The 14267-nt window shown below is 41.5% G+C and overlaps 1 long non-coding RNA gene across 8 annotated transcripts in view; it reads right to left on the bottom strand.

Moving 5' to 3' along the window:
• The window catches only part of LOC132356827 (uncharacterized), a 90947-nt gene that overhangs the window by 24711 nt on the left and 51969 nt on the right, over nucleotides 1-14267 (bottom strand). Inside the window, exon 9 of one of the 8 annotated variants that reach the window (XR_009500114.1) lies at nucleotides 2987-3242. The exons of the other annotated variants lie outside the window; for them this stretch is intronic. This is a non-coding gene — a long non-coding RNA (uncharacterized LOC132356827). Of the gene's footprint in view, nucleotides 1-2986; nucleotides 3243-14267 lie in introns of those variants that run through there. 8 annotated transcript variants of the gene reach the window in all.

The following is a 14267-nucleotide window of genomic DNA, read 5'->3' as shown; positions in this document are numbered from 1 at the left end:
CATAAAAATTGACTCAAATTGGATCACAGATTTAAATGTAAAATTATAAAATTTTAGAATGAAACATAGCAGAAAATATTCATGGCCTAGGGTTAGGTGAAGAATTCTTACACATGACACTAAAAGCACAATACATAAAAGAAAAAAATCAATAAATTGAACTTCCTTAGGATGAAAAAGTTTTGCTCTGTGAAAAACCCTGTTAAGAAGATAAAAAGACAAGCTATGGACTGGGAGAATATACATGCAGATCACATCTCTAACAAAGGATTTGTCTACAGAATATATCAAGAACTCTTAAAACTCAACTGTAAGAAACCAACCACCCAATTTTTTAATGGGAACAGACTTGAACAGACACTTCACCAGAAATGATATACAGATGGCAAATAAATGCATGAAAAGTTGTCCAACATCACTAGTCATTAGGCAAACACAAATAAGAACAATGAGATGAGACTACATACCTATTCAAATGGTTAAAATTAAACACTGATAACACCAAATGTTGATAGGGATGCCAATAAACTGGATCTCGCTATCACTGTTCGTCAGAATGAAACACGGTACAGCCACTCTGAAAATCATTCTGACAATTAAACATAGAGTTACCTATGACCCAGCAATCACACTCCTGGGCATTTATCCCAGAGAAATGAAAACTTAGGCTCACACAAAAACCTATACTCAAATGCTTACACAGCTTGAAATCTGAAAACAAACCAAACGTCCTTCAACAGGTGAGTGGTCAAACACATTGTGGTGCATCCATACTATGGAATATTATTCAGCAATAAAAAGGAACAAACCACTGATATACCCAACAACTTGGATGGCTCTTAAGGGCATTATGCTGAGTGGAAAAAAAAAAAGCCAATTTCAAAACATTACATACTATAGGATGACATTTATATAACATTCTTTTTCTTAAGGAATTATTTATTTTTTAAAATTTTATATTGGAGTATAGTTGATTAACAATGTTGTGATAGTTTCAGGTGTACAGCAAAGTAATTCAGTTATACATATACATGTATCTATTCTTTTTCAAATTCTTATCCCACGTAGGTTGTTACATAATATTGAGCAGAGTTCCCTGTGCTATACAGTAGGTCCTTGTTGGTTATCCACTTTAGATACAGCAGTGTGTACATGTCAATCCCAGACTCCCTAACTATCTCTTCTCCCCACCCTTCCCCCCGGTGACCCTAAGTTCCTTCTCTAAATCTGTGAGTCTGTTTCTGTTTTGTAAGTTCATTTGTATCAATTCTTTTTAGATTCCATTTATAAGTGATATCATATGATATTTCTCTTTGTCTGACTTACTTCACGCAGTATGACAATCTCTAGGTCCATCCATGTTGCTGCAAGTGGCATTATTTCATTCTTTTTAATGGCTGAGTAATATTCCATTGTATATATGTGCCACATCTTCTTTATCCATTCCTCTGTTGATGGACATTTAGGTTGCTTCCATGTCCTGGCTATTGTAAATAGTGCTGCAATGAACATTGGGGTGCATGTATCTTTTTGAATTATGGTTTTCTCTGGATATACGCCCAGGAGTGGGATTGCAGGATCATATGGTAGCTCTATTTTTAGTTTTTTAAGGAACCTCCATACTGTTCTCCATAGTGGCAGCACCAACTTACATTCCCACCAACAGTGTAGGAGGGTTCCCTTCTCTCCACACCCTCTCCAGCATTTATTGTTTGTGGATTTTTTGATGATAGCCATTTTGACTGGTGTGAGGTGACATCTCATTGTAGTTTTAATTTGCAATTCTCTAATAATTAGCGATGCTGAACGTCTTTTCATGTGCCTCTTGGCCATCTGTATGTCTTCTTTGGAGAAATGTCTATTTAGGTCTTCTGCCCATTTTTTGATTGGGTTGTTTGTTTTGATGATATTGAGCTGCATGAGCTGTTTGTAAATTCTGGAGACTAATCCCTTGTCGGTCACAGCATTTGCAAATATTTTCCCCCAATCTGTGGCTTGCCTTTTTGTTTTGGTTATGGTTTCCTTTGCAGTGCAAAAGCTTTTGAGTTTAATTAGGTCCCATTTGTTTATTTTTGTTTTATTTCCATTTCTCTGGGACAAAATTATAGAGATGGAGAACATATAAGTGGTTGCCAGGGCCTCACTGTAGGGGAGGGGAGAAGTAACAATAAAGGGGCAGCATGAGGAATATCCTTTGTAGTGATGGAAGAGTTCTGTCTCTTGATTGTGGTGGTGAAGTGGTTATACAAATCTCTACAAGCAATAAAATGCCATATAATCACAAAGACATACCAAGAAATAAGTGCATATCAAAACTGGGGAAATCTGATTAAGGTCTGTAATCTACTTAATTGTGTTGTGCCAATTAATTTTCTGGTTTTGACAATGACTATAATCACGGAAGATGTCACTAATGGGGGAAGCCGGGTGGTAGGTACATAGAACCTCTCTGTAGTATTTTTTGCAACTTCTTGTGAGTGCACAATTTTTTCCAAATAAAAAGTTACAGATTGATACTCAATTCAGTTATTAGAAAGCTTTTATGTATGTTTGGAACAACGTGAGCTGGTGAATCTATATTTTCAACTGTAAATTTTATGAAATCTAAGGCAGATCAAGTATTTCTGGTGAAATTTATCCTCCAAACTGAAATGTGCTGTAAGTGTAAAATACACACCAGATTTCAAAGACTTCATATCAAAATATCTCAATAATTTTTACAGTGATCATATGCTAAAATGAAAGATCAGATTGGGTTATACACAATATATCGTTAAAATTAATTTTACCATTTCTTTTTACTTTTTTTAATGTGGCTACTAGAAAATTAAAAACTAGTATTCACATTATATTTCTATGGGATAGTGCTGCTTTAAGGTTTCACAAAGGTAAAAACTGCAGGAAGCAGCTATTACCCTCAGGCAGCAGGGCAGGTGGCGCGGGGGCGGGGGGCAGGGGGAGAGAAGAGGTTGAATTACTAAAACTTGGGAGAGGGGGTCCCTGGAGCTAAACCTCAGACTTCTGAAAAGTGGGCACTTGCCAACTGGTACTGAGACCTCTGAGCTTGGAGGAAGGTCCCTGTGGCGCTGGACCCAGACTTCTGAAGAGGGGGGCACAAGATGGTTGGTGGTGTCTCTCAGCAGACACAATGGGGCTGATTCTTCCAGGTGGTGGAAAAACTGCAACCAGATACAGCTGATGCTATAGGAAGACACTGCTGTTTCCACGGTGACGATGCAAGGCTGTGGTGATACAGGAACCACAACAAGCAGACAGGAAAACCCACGGTAAGCAAACAGGTAGGAGTAAGTCTCTTCCTTCTCCAGCTTTGCTGTCTCCCTCTACTGCCCCCTATTAGCAGAACCTAACATAGAGTCAGCCAACAAAGCAGAAATGTGGTTTGTAGTGCCCTACTGCCAGCATCACAAAGCAGGGTCTGGAGGTTTTGGAGCTGAGACAAGAAATTAGTAACTGCCACAGTACAACTGCGCCAAAGTCACTTAGCTAGCCTCCAAATATCTGTATTGCCCTTCCATCATGCTTGAGTTGTGGTTGGGAAGTGGCTCTGTAGACAGGAACTACCGTTTCTCAGTTCCCTTTGCATCTAGGTGGGGCCTTTCTGACAAACCTTCGCTCACGGAATGTTGGTGGAGGTGGAAGGGGTGTGGGTGACATTCAGGCCAGTCTAAGAAGTTCACATGCCTTCTCTACTCTTTCTCTTTTCCCATCTACTGGCTGGTTGCCAGCATCCAGGGTGACCTTGGATGCCATATGTTGAAAATGACAGAGCTAATGTTACCTTAATGGATACATAATTCTGCAGACACCATGTCTTGGCCCCTAGGTAGAAGGGGGCATAGTATCCTTAGTTGCCATGTGATTGCCAAGGAGGTTTTTAAATCTACCAGCAGGGAGTTCACAAATGCTTATCAAAACTCTACTCCCACATATATGCCATATTTCATATAAGAAGAAATATTCATTTTACCTTTTGAACTTAAAGATTATTTAGCTGGGAAAATGGATACTCTTCTCAAGAGTTTTAGAGAATTTATTCATGCATTATAAATTGGAGAGTACTTAGCATTGACAATGCTTCTGGTATAATATTGCAATTATGTTATAGCACACTGTTAAACTTGTTAAGAAAATCTGTGTGATTTTATGTAAAATACACATTCAGGAGGAGGGGATGAGGATGAATTCTAGCACCTCTCTTCACCAGAAGTGTTTTGTTTTTTAAATGATTCATATGCCAAATTATTAACAAGCGGTCATCTTCAGTCTCCAATTAAAGTCATATGTTAACACACAGATTTGAACGTCCACCAACCCCTTCATTCAACACAGGTGTAAAGGGAATGGCTAAGGGAATGGCCCTTAGGCACCAATGTTATACTGCATAAACTATAATCAGAATTCTCTCAGATATGCAGGCTAGATTCAAGGAGATGAAGGAAGGAGGATTTTTCTGGGCTAGTCAAAGAGAACAGTTGCTTTAACACCTTCCATGCATTATAAGAGGAAGCCTGGAACCTCCACAACAGTGTCATAAGATTGCCTTAAATTCCTTTTTAGATTGTTACAAAGTTTAGAATTTCGACCTTCAACTTTTGAGTAGCATGAAGAAACTGGTTAAATATGTTTTTAGAAAGGCAACCAGCAACCTCTCGTGAAATTCATGTTGAGTGTTGGCTAAAGAGGCCAAAGGGAATGGAAGGAAGAGCTGTACTAGTGTCTCCACTGGTACATTTTAATAATAGTATCTCAGTAACTTCTATCTGATGGATATTTGTAAGCTTTCACTGAATCCTCCCACCAACTCCGTGTGGTAGTCTGATCATATATCTATCTCTATCTAACTGGCAAGAAAATGGTCTAAAAAAGCTTTACACGAACTGCCCACCATTATGGGACAAATCGGTGGTAGGACCAGGATCAGAGATCACAGCTCTTCACTTCTGGCCCAGTGCACTTTCCTAGAGTGAACATTTCCAATCTCTGTGTTTCTGGAACCTCCGTGGTTTATTTCTGACCATCTGGACAGAAAAAGAGAGGGGAATTCCAGGCTTTGCTCTAAGCATAAAACCGCTAGCCTCGCCTCTAGTTTATTACAGGCGCTGTGTGCTCTGGCTCGTGCCCCTCTTCCTCAACTCGGGGAAGCCCTTGCCATCGAAATTCTACCAGCCCTTCACCATCCGGCTGGAGACCTTCTCCAGGCAGCCTCTCCTGACCAACCCACACTCCAGTCATTATTCCCTTAGCACTTGAGAATCCAGAACCCTCAGCTAGTTGGACGTTTTTGTGTGTTAGGTGGTGGGGTTCTTCTAAAAAAGAGAAAAATGATAACATAACAATCAGAGGTTTAATCAAACTGCCAGATTATAGGCTATGACCAGGATTAATACTGATGAAATAAAAATTCACATTTTAAGGCAAGTCAAGAAAAATGTAAACATAAAATTTTTCTCTACCCTCTGGCCTCCTCCCTCCCCTCTAGTGTGCATTGTGTATCTGCATTATGCACCAACCAGACCTCCCCAGTGGCAGAAATACCTGCTCAACCATAAAGAGCAATGTTTTCCTGGTACCAGCAAGATCACTTCTTAGGAGACAACATTCCTTCTTAATCTTGTAAGAGGCCACAATGACACACTACTCGATAACTCCTTAGGGGATAACATTCCTTCTTAACCCTGTAAGGGGTCACAATGACCCACTACTTTGTACGTGCAGATCTGAATTGTGTGAACTATCAATACGTCTGATGTATAACCCTTTGTCTCAAAAATGGATATAACTGTGCTTTGACCTCTAATGGGCAGAACAGTTCTCAGAGCTCTCTGAGAGATTGTCTCCCAGGTTATAATCCTCAGGTTGGCTTGAATAAAATTTTCCATTCCGTTCACAGACTATTGATTTTTTTTCATCAACAATACAAATTCAGTTCAATTTCTTCCACTTTGTCTCTCTACTTAAAATTCTGAAAAGTGATTGGCCTAGAGATCTTGCAAGATCCGCATGGAAGAAATAATCGGTGGTCATTAGACTGTCCTCCTTTATGGAGGAAAGTGGGTTCAGATATTGTAGAAAGATTGGCCACCTGAACCCAAATGAGGTTTCTCCTTAACCCTAAGTTAACCAAAAGATTCTGCCTTAGGAGCTTCCATTCCCTTAGTATTCTGGGGGGTTGTATTATTATCTGGATGTGATATATATGTTTATTTCAGCTTTTCAAGTAGCATCTTCTACTGCCCTTGGGTGCAAAAAGATGGGTACTTAATTGATACCTGAGACATTTTCTGTCACAACACTATCCAAAGGTGACTTGAGCATGTCTGATAACTGTATTTTTCATTCATTTGACAAGTGAAATTTATAACAGAAGGGATCAAAGCTCTGGGATACTGGGAAGGAAATTTGCATCTCTGACCGAAAAGGTCAGAGATCCTACGAGAATGGATAGCCCTGGGGAGTTCTGAAGCCCTTGTTCTAAGAAAAGGAAACTAAATGGAGTTCTCTTTCATTTTGAAGGATGAGATGACTTGGGATAACAAGACTCACTTCAAAGTGATGAGCTATCCTATCTGAGCTTCAGCTAGAGTAAAACTAATGGCTGCAAGGACCAGAATGATATGCTTATTAGTTATATGACTGGAGAGCTCCAGGGCTATCTACCCTTCGGAGGTAAAACTCTTAAGGGTGCCCCAGCAAAGTGAGGTGGCACGTCCTGCTTCACTATGGGGGACCATTTCTGAAGTCGTACACACTAAGATACACTTTAGATATCTATGTCAGTCTAAAGATTTCCACAATAGTTCAGTTCAACAAGTATTTCTCAAATGTCTATTTTCCAAGCACTGTGGTAGTTGCTAGAGATGCAGAGATAATAATAACTAGTTGTGATAATCAAGCATTACCAGACTTTTTTGTTTTGCTTTGTTTTTTACTATGTCAGACCCACTGCTAAGTACTTTAGATACATCATCTCATTTCATTCTTTCCATTGCCCTGTGAGGTATTCGTATTCCCAATTTACACATTAGGAAAAGGAAGCATAGAAAGGTTAAATAATTTGCCTAAGGTAACACAGGTAGTACAGAGCAGAGGTGGGACTTAACCCCAGGTATGTCTAATTCCAAACCGCATGATCTAACCATTATACCATACTTCCGAGACTACTGAGCTTTAATACCCTGATAGCGAAGCAGCAGACACATACCCAAAGAAAGAATTTCAAACTGTTATGCTAAATGATGAGATAGAGGTATGCGTACCGTGCTATGGAAATACAGAGCACAGCATACGGATTTCTATGAGCACAGACTCTGCAGCCAGACAGCCTGGGTTTGAAGTGTGACTTTGCCATATATCAACTGTGTGAATTTGGACAAGTTAAACCTCTATGTGCCTCAGTTTCCTCATTTGAAAAGAGGGATAATAATAGAACCTAATTCATAGAGTTGTCATTAGGATGAAAAGTACTTAGAATAGTTCCTGGCACATAATAAGTGTTATTCATATGTTAAATAAAATAAACAAGCTTAACTCTGAATCGGGTTCCAGGGAAGGCTTCTTGAAAGGGCTGATGCCTGAATTGATTCATAGAGGATAAGTAAGAGTTAGCCAGGTGAAGGAAAGTGGGAAAGGTGGGCTAGGCAGGTGGGGAGAGCATCATTGGTGGGCTTCACTAAAAGCAGCTTGGTAATTCTAGAATAGAGTGTAAAGTGCAGAAAAGGAAGTGGTAAGGGGCAGGTCTGACAAGGCCTTGTATGTCACTTGAAGAAGTGTGGACTTGATTTTACAGGCAACAGGGAACCATGAAAGGGAAGGGTTTTATGCAGGGGAACAATATGGACAGATGTACATGGGAGGGGAGATTTGTTATATAGCCTGAAATTTACTTTAAAAAAACTCAGCACAGGGACTTCCCTGGCGGTCCAGTGGTTAATACTCCGTGCCTCCACTGCAGGGGGTGAGGGTTCGATCCCTGGTCTGGGAACTAAGATGCTGCATGCGTCCCGGCCAAAAAACAAACAAACAAACAAACACAAACAAAACTCAGCACAGACAGTGCGAGACACACACACACCTATATGTGTACATGAACATATATACATATACTCTAGGGATGGTTAATATCTGAAGCACCTCAAAGAGGAACACATTCTAGCAGTGCTTAGTGTGCATCTGGAAGACGCTAATTATGAGTCCACACTCCAGATGCAGCTACTGGAAAGCTTCAACCAGTCTACGTAAATCTACAGTAGAGGGTTTGCTCATTTCTGTAGTGGCTATTACTCTGAGAAAACCATAATTCAAAAAGGGTCATGTACCACAATGTTCACTGCAGCACTATTTACAACAGCCAGGACATGGAAGCAACCTAAGTGTCCATTGACAGATAAATGGATAAAGAAGATGCGGCACATATATACAATGGAATACTACTCAGCCATAAAAAGGAACGAAATTGAGTTATTTGTAGTGAGGTGGATGGACCTAGAGTCTGTCATACAGAGTGAAGTAAGTCAGAAAGAGAAAAACAAATACCGTATGCTAACACAGATATATGGAATCTAGAAAAAAAAATGCTTCTGAAGAACCTAGGGGCAGGACAGGAATAAAGATGCAGACATAGAGAATGGACTTGAGGACACGAAGAGGGGGAAGGGTAAGCTGGGACGAAGTGAGAGAGTGGCATGGACATATATACTCTACCAAATATAAAATAGCTAGCTAGTGGGAAGCAGCTGCATAGCACAGGGAGATCAGCTTGGTGCTTTGTGACCACCTACAGGGGTGGGATAGGGAGGGTGGGAGGGAGATGCAAGAGGGAAGAGATATGGGAACATATGTATATGTATAACTGATTCACTTATAAAGCAGAAACTAACACACCATTGTAAAGCAATTATACTCCAATAAAGATGTGAAAATATATATATATAGAAACAAACTTTCACTGGTTAAATAAATGGTGTTCCAGATTTATGGACTGACACTTTTGTCTGCCCGTGCATGAATGGGGCCTAAAACACTGGTGATCCCAGAGTGGCATTCTAGGTCTAGGAATCCATTGGGTCCTGCCCCCTGACACTTAATGGACGAGTCTGTTGCCTGATCTGACCAGAAGTTCAGGTAAAACGCTACTGCTGGAGAATTGTTAAATGTGCTTCAGGTGAACCTTTCCTGCGTGGGGCTTAATGGATCTTATGAGGACAGGCAGCAGGACTATGTCTAACTGCTAATAAATGTATGCCTGGCAGAACTGGGTCAGAGTCCTGTTTTCAGTGGAACGTCCCACCTGGTGTGGAGATAGTGAGGGAGGAGGACTACAACACACAGCTACCTCTGGTCATTGGAATCTACTGATATTCACCGAAAAGTACCTGACGGTGTGAGAGACTAAACTGGCGTAGGTCAGTGTGCAATAGAATTAAACGGGGGCAAGTATGGAGGCAGGGAGATGAGCTAGGAGGAGGCTGCGGCAAGTGGTTCCATCAATAGAGGATGAACATCTACACTAGGGCAGTGACCGTGAGGAAGAAGAAAAGAGAATGGAGCCAAGAAATATTTCAGAGGTAAAATCAGCAGGCCTCGGTGATCCATTGGATGGTAAGGTCCAGCAGCAGTTTGTGATAACCTGCAGGTTTCTTGTTTGAGTAACCGGGTAGACATTGGTGACATTCACTGATGTAGGGGCAGTTTAATAACCAGAGGAAAAGAAAGTTTGCGGGTAGGGGCAGGAGCAAGCATTTTAATTATGATTTGGATACTCTGAGCTTAACACCCACATGGAGATGTCCAGCAAACATTTGGATAATACAAGCCTGAAGCTCAGGGGAAAGTCAGGGCTGGAAATGTAGATGGGAAGTCATCAGCACACAAGGGCTACAGAATACTTCAAGAGTGGATGGATCCTCAGCTACCATAATACAAAGTCAGTAGATGATGTTTAAAAAGTGTTTGAAAAGAAATAGTAGAATGTGGAAAACAGTATGGTGGTTCCTCAGAAAAAGCAAACACAGGATTACCATATGACCCAGCAACTCCATTTCTGGGTACATACCCAAAAGAACTGACAGCAGAGACTCAAACAGGTATTATACACTTGTGTTCATAGCAGCATGTTTGTAATAGCCAAAGATGCAAATAGCTCAAATGTCCATCAATGAATGAATGGATAAACAAAATATGATGTTGTGTGTGTGTGTATAAAATACAATATTATTCATCCTTAAAAAGGAATGAAATTCTGATATATATAACAACTCAGACAACCCTTGAAGACATTTGCTAAGTGAAATAAGCCAGACACCAGAGGACAAATATTGTTCGATTCCATTTATATGATGTACCTCGAATAGTCAAGTACATAGTGACAAGACCTAGAACAGTGGTTACCAGGGGCTGGCGAGGAAGGGAATGAGAAGTTATTGTTTAATGGATACAGAATTTCAGTTTGAGATGATGAAAAACTTCTGTAGATGGATAGTGCTGATGATTGTACAACCACGTGAATGTACTTAATGCCACTGTACACTTAAAATTAGTTAAAATGGTAAATTTTGTGCAATGTATATTTTACCAAAAGAAAAAGAAATAGCAGGATAATCTTATTCTTTTAAATGACTGATGTAAACACCTTAAGAAACACTTCAAAGAGTGACTGCAGGAAAGGGGTGGGCATAGGGTCTTCTACTTATCACTATAAGCCTTTGGTACGCTTTTATTTCTTAACTATATGCATGTATTACATTGAATAAAAACATTTTAAACTAAAAGAAAGTGGATGAGATCACTGAGGGTGAGGTCGGGGAGTTGGTGGAAGAAGAGGTACCTTAGGGTAAAGGTTGCAAGAAACAATAACCCATTAAAGTAAGGTAAGGAAAAGAGAGGGTTATTACAGGGATACAGGGAATCACACAGAAACGTAGTCCAGGAAGCACAGCAGCACCTCACAGAAACTCCGAAGTCGTCTGGGCGCCGTCTCCTGTGCTCGCTCTCATCACTCCCCTGTCTCCCTCCTACTCCTCTCACAACTCTTCCCCCCTCTCCCCTCCTCTGTCTGCTACTCCACATCTCTCCCCAGCGCATGATCTCTTCCTGGGTTCTCAGGGAGTGTTGCTTTTATTTCCCACACCTGCTCCTCTGCCTGGCAGTGTCTTCTAGTCACTCATGCACTCGCACAGCCACAACTGTAGCATCAGCCTCTGAGCCTGTGCGACCTCTCAGCCTGGTTCCCTGCAGTCCGCTTCCTCCATCTCACCGCATTCCTGGGGGAGAGAATGGACTCCCGCAGATACGGTGTCCACTTCCCATTAGAGAGCCATCCCTAGGCCCACTGGCTGTATCCCCGGCTTTACCATCCCTTCCTGAGAGATGACAGGTTGGGAAGTATTGCAGTAAAGGAGATTTAAGCTGGGTGTGAACCCAAGATATAACTACTATCAATTAAGATCCTTGAGGAACAGAGGAGTAGGAGAATCTGGAGAAGAAAAACCAGGGAAAAGAGAGTTTCAAGTAGGTGAATGGTTGAGCTGTGTTAAATGCTGCAGAGCAAGAGCCCTTAAAATAAAGACCAAAAGGTGTCCGTTGAGTTTGGCATTGGGGTGAATGAAAAGGAAGGATTGAGAACATCAAGTACGGATCATTCTTTCAAGAGGCTTGGCTGACAAGGGAATAGCTGACGGGGGGGGGGACACAGATTGAAAAGATTTTTCTTTTTATCAAAATGAAACAGAAGTTTTGTTGTGGTTACAAATGCAGCAGGGTATAAGGGAAGAGCAAAGAATTGTGAAGAGAGGAACAGATGAAAAGGTGGGTGTTGAACTGAACAAGGGATACATTATCTGCTGAGATAGGTGGAACATCCTAAGAACTGCAGTTGTAGCTTTTCAATTCCGAGTCAGTCTTATATTTGCCAAACAGACCAACCCTAACTGTGGAGCTACTCTGAAGAGAAGAAAAGAGGGCCAAGGGCAGAACCTAGGAGAATGCCAACACTTAATGCAAGCGAGGGTCGACTCCAGATCTGATCATCCAGGGTGAATATTTAGTTTGGGTCTAGCTTTTCCTACTATTGTACGGCTCTGGATCCCTTCTTAACACCTAATTGGCTTCATGCCCCAGGAATGCAACTAATAACTTTTACAAATCATAATTGGAAAGGAAAGTATATAGCCATAAAGTCACATATCACATTCTGGAAAGAGGACAGGAATGGGAATCATAAGAGCTGCTACCTTCCCTCTCTGGGTCTCTGTCTCCCTGTGTGTAAAAGTGAAGGGCTGGCCTCAGTTGTCTCTATGGCTCCTCCTGTTGGAACACTCTGATTCTTTGACTTCTGGCTTATCTCTACTACTCTTGTAGCTGTATTAATGCTCTCCTACATTAATACAAATGGGTGGAAGCTGACCACATTCTTTTTCAAGCTCGTGATAACAGGAAAAAAATCTGAAGAACGTGGACAATCACAAAATATGATAAGTAAAAGAAAAGGAGAGTCAAAAGGAAAAAATATGATTGGCCTCTTGCTACTAATGTCAGTGCCCAGGGACTTCACTGGTGGTGCAGTGGTTAAGAATCTGCCTGCCAGTGCAGGGGACATGCATTTGATCCCTGGTCCGGGAAGATCCCATATGCCACGGACCAACTAAGCCCGTGCGCCACAACTACTGAGCCCGTGCACCACAACTACTGAAGCCCGCATGCCCTAGAGCCCGCACACCGCAACTACTGAGCCCACGTGCTCTAGGGCCCTCATGCTGCAACTACTGAGGCCGCATGCTACAACTACTGAAGCCCGTGTGCCTAGAGCCTGTGCTCTGCAACAAGAGAAGCCACCGCAATGAGAAGCCCGCACACCGCAACGAAGAGTAGCCCCCGCTCCCTGCAACTAGAGAAAGCCCGCGCGCAGCAATGAAGACCCAACACAGCCAAAAATAAATTTTAAAAAAAAAGAATTCACAGTCACTTTAAAATAAATAAATAAATAAAAAATAATGTGAGCACCCAGCTGTGCAACAGTAAGGCTGTGTTCCCTTGAGATCAAATCAATGGCTCAGAAGTGGAAAACTCAAACCACTTTTTTTCTCTGGTCAAATCAAGATTTCCTACTCCAATATAAAATAAAAATTTAAAAATAAAGAAGAAAAAATCAAGATCTACTCCCTATCCCTGCTAACTTTTCAGGAGATAGTGAATATTTTCCTCTCTTCATAACACCCCTCACAGTTGTCATAAGCATTAAGAATATTTTAATACACGTAAAAGAAAGGGTGTTTACTGTTCTCAATTCACCAACTATTCCTACCAAACTTTCAGAACTTCATGGGGGGGGGGGAATTAGACTAGGGACAGTGTGCCCTGCCCACCTTCTCCCACACTGCCAGCTAGGAACAATTTACCAGTGTCAACGCCTAGGTTCCTCACTCCAATTCTGAAGTTTAAAAATACTTTAAGAGTGGGATTGTGAGGAAAGAGCATGCTGTCGTTTCTACAAAAAGATGGTAGAACTGATTTGTGTGTAAATCATATCCTTTCAGTTCTTTTTCCAGGGTCGAGGATGGGATTATTCATTCTCGTCTACACCCTCTCACCCTCTTGTGACCAAATGGCTTTCATTTGTGCCCAAGTGGCCAGGGATAGAGGCAAAAGCAGTGGCCAAGAAATTAACCTGTTCATTTATATCAGACCCAGGACCATGAATCAATCACACACGCCTGGAACCTCACCACCATGAGATAATTAGCGTGCAGTCCCACAGGCGGGCAGGGTATAGAGAATGAACAACTGAAGTGGAAAATCAGATGAACAAAAATGTAGGGGAGGTTGAAAATGTTCGTGCCTCAACATGAAAGGCTCCGACTGCACCAGCTCTAAAGATGCATTTCTTTCCCATTCGCATTCGAGTCTCAAACATTTAACTAGCTTCCTAGGTGCACTTTATTTCTGTTATTTCTCAGAAAGCACTTCCTCTGTGACTATTACTTTGCAAAGGTTTGGACTATCTTACCGATCAGTTCTCCCACTCCCTGGGCCACACCTCAGCACACCTGCTTGGAGCACAGGGGCCGTGGCCAGAAGCCCTCAGGAAGGTCACTGCGCCTGCCCCAGTGCCTCTGCCGTCCATCTGGTGCTCCGCTTATTTAACCACGGGCTGCTGTCATTATATGGTTTGAATCTGTTACAAACCAAGATGATAAACTGCACTTTTGATTATTCCTTTGTTGTTTTAAACATCCTTTTGATGCACTAAGAGC

Source organism: Balaenoptera ricei, chromosome X (genome assembly GCF_028023285.1).
Source record: "Balaenoptera ricei isolate mBalRic1 chromosome X, mBalRic1.hap2, whole genome shotgun sequence".
Classification (NCBI taxonomy): Eukaryota; Metazoa; Chordata; class Mammalia; order Artiodactyla; family Balaenopteridae; genus Balaenoptera; species Balaenoptera ricei.
Note: the sequence above shows the minus strand (reverse complement) of the source record. Positions and strands in the feature narration are given on the sequence as shown.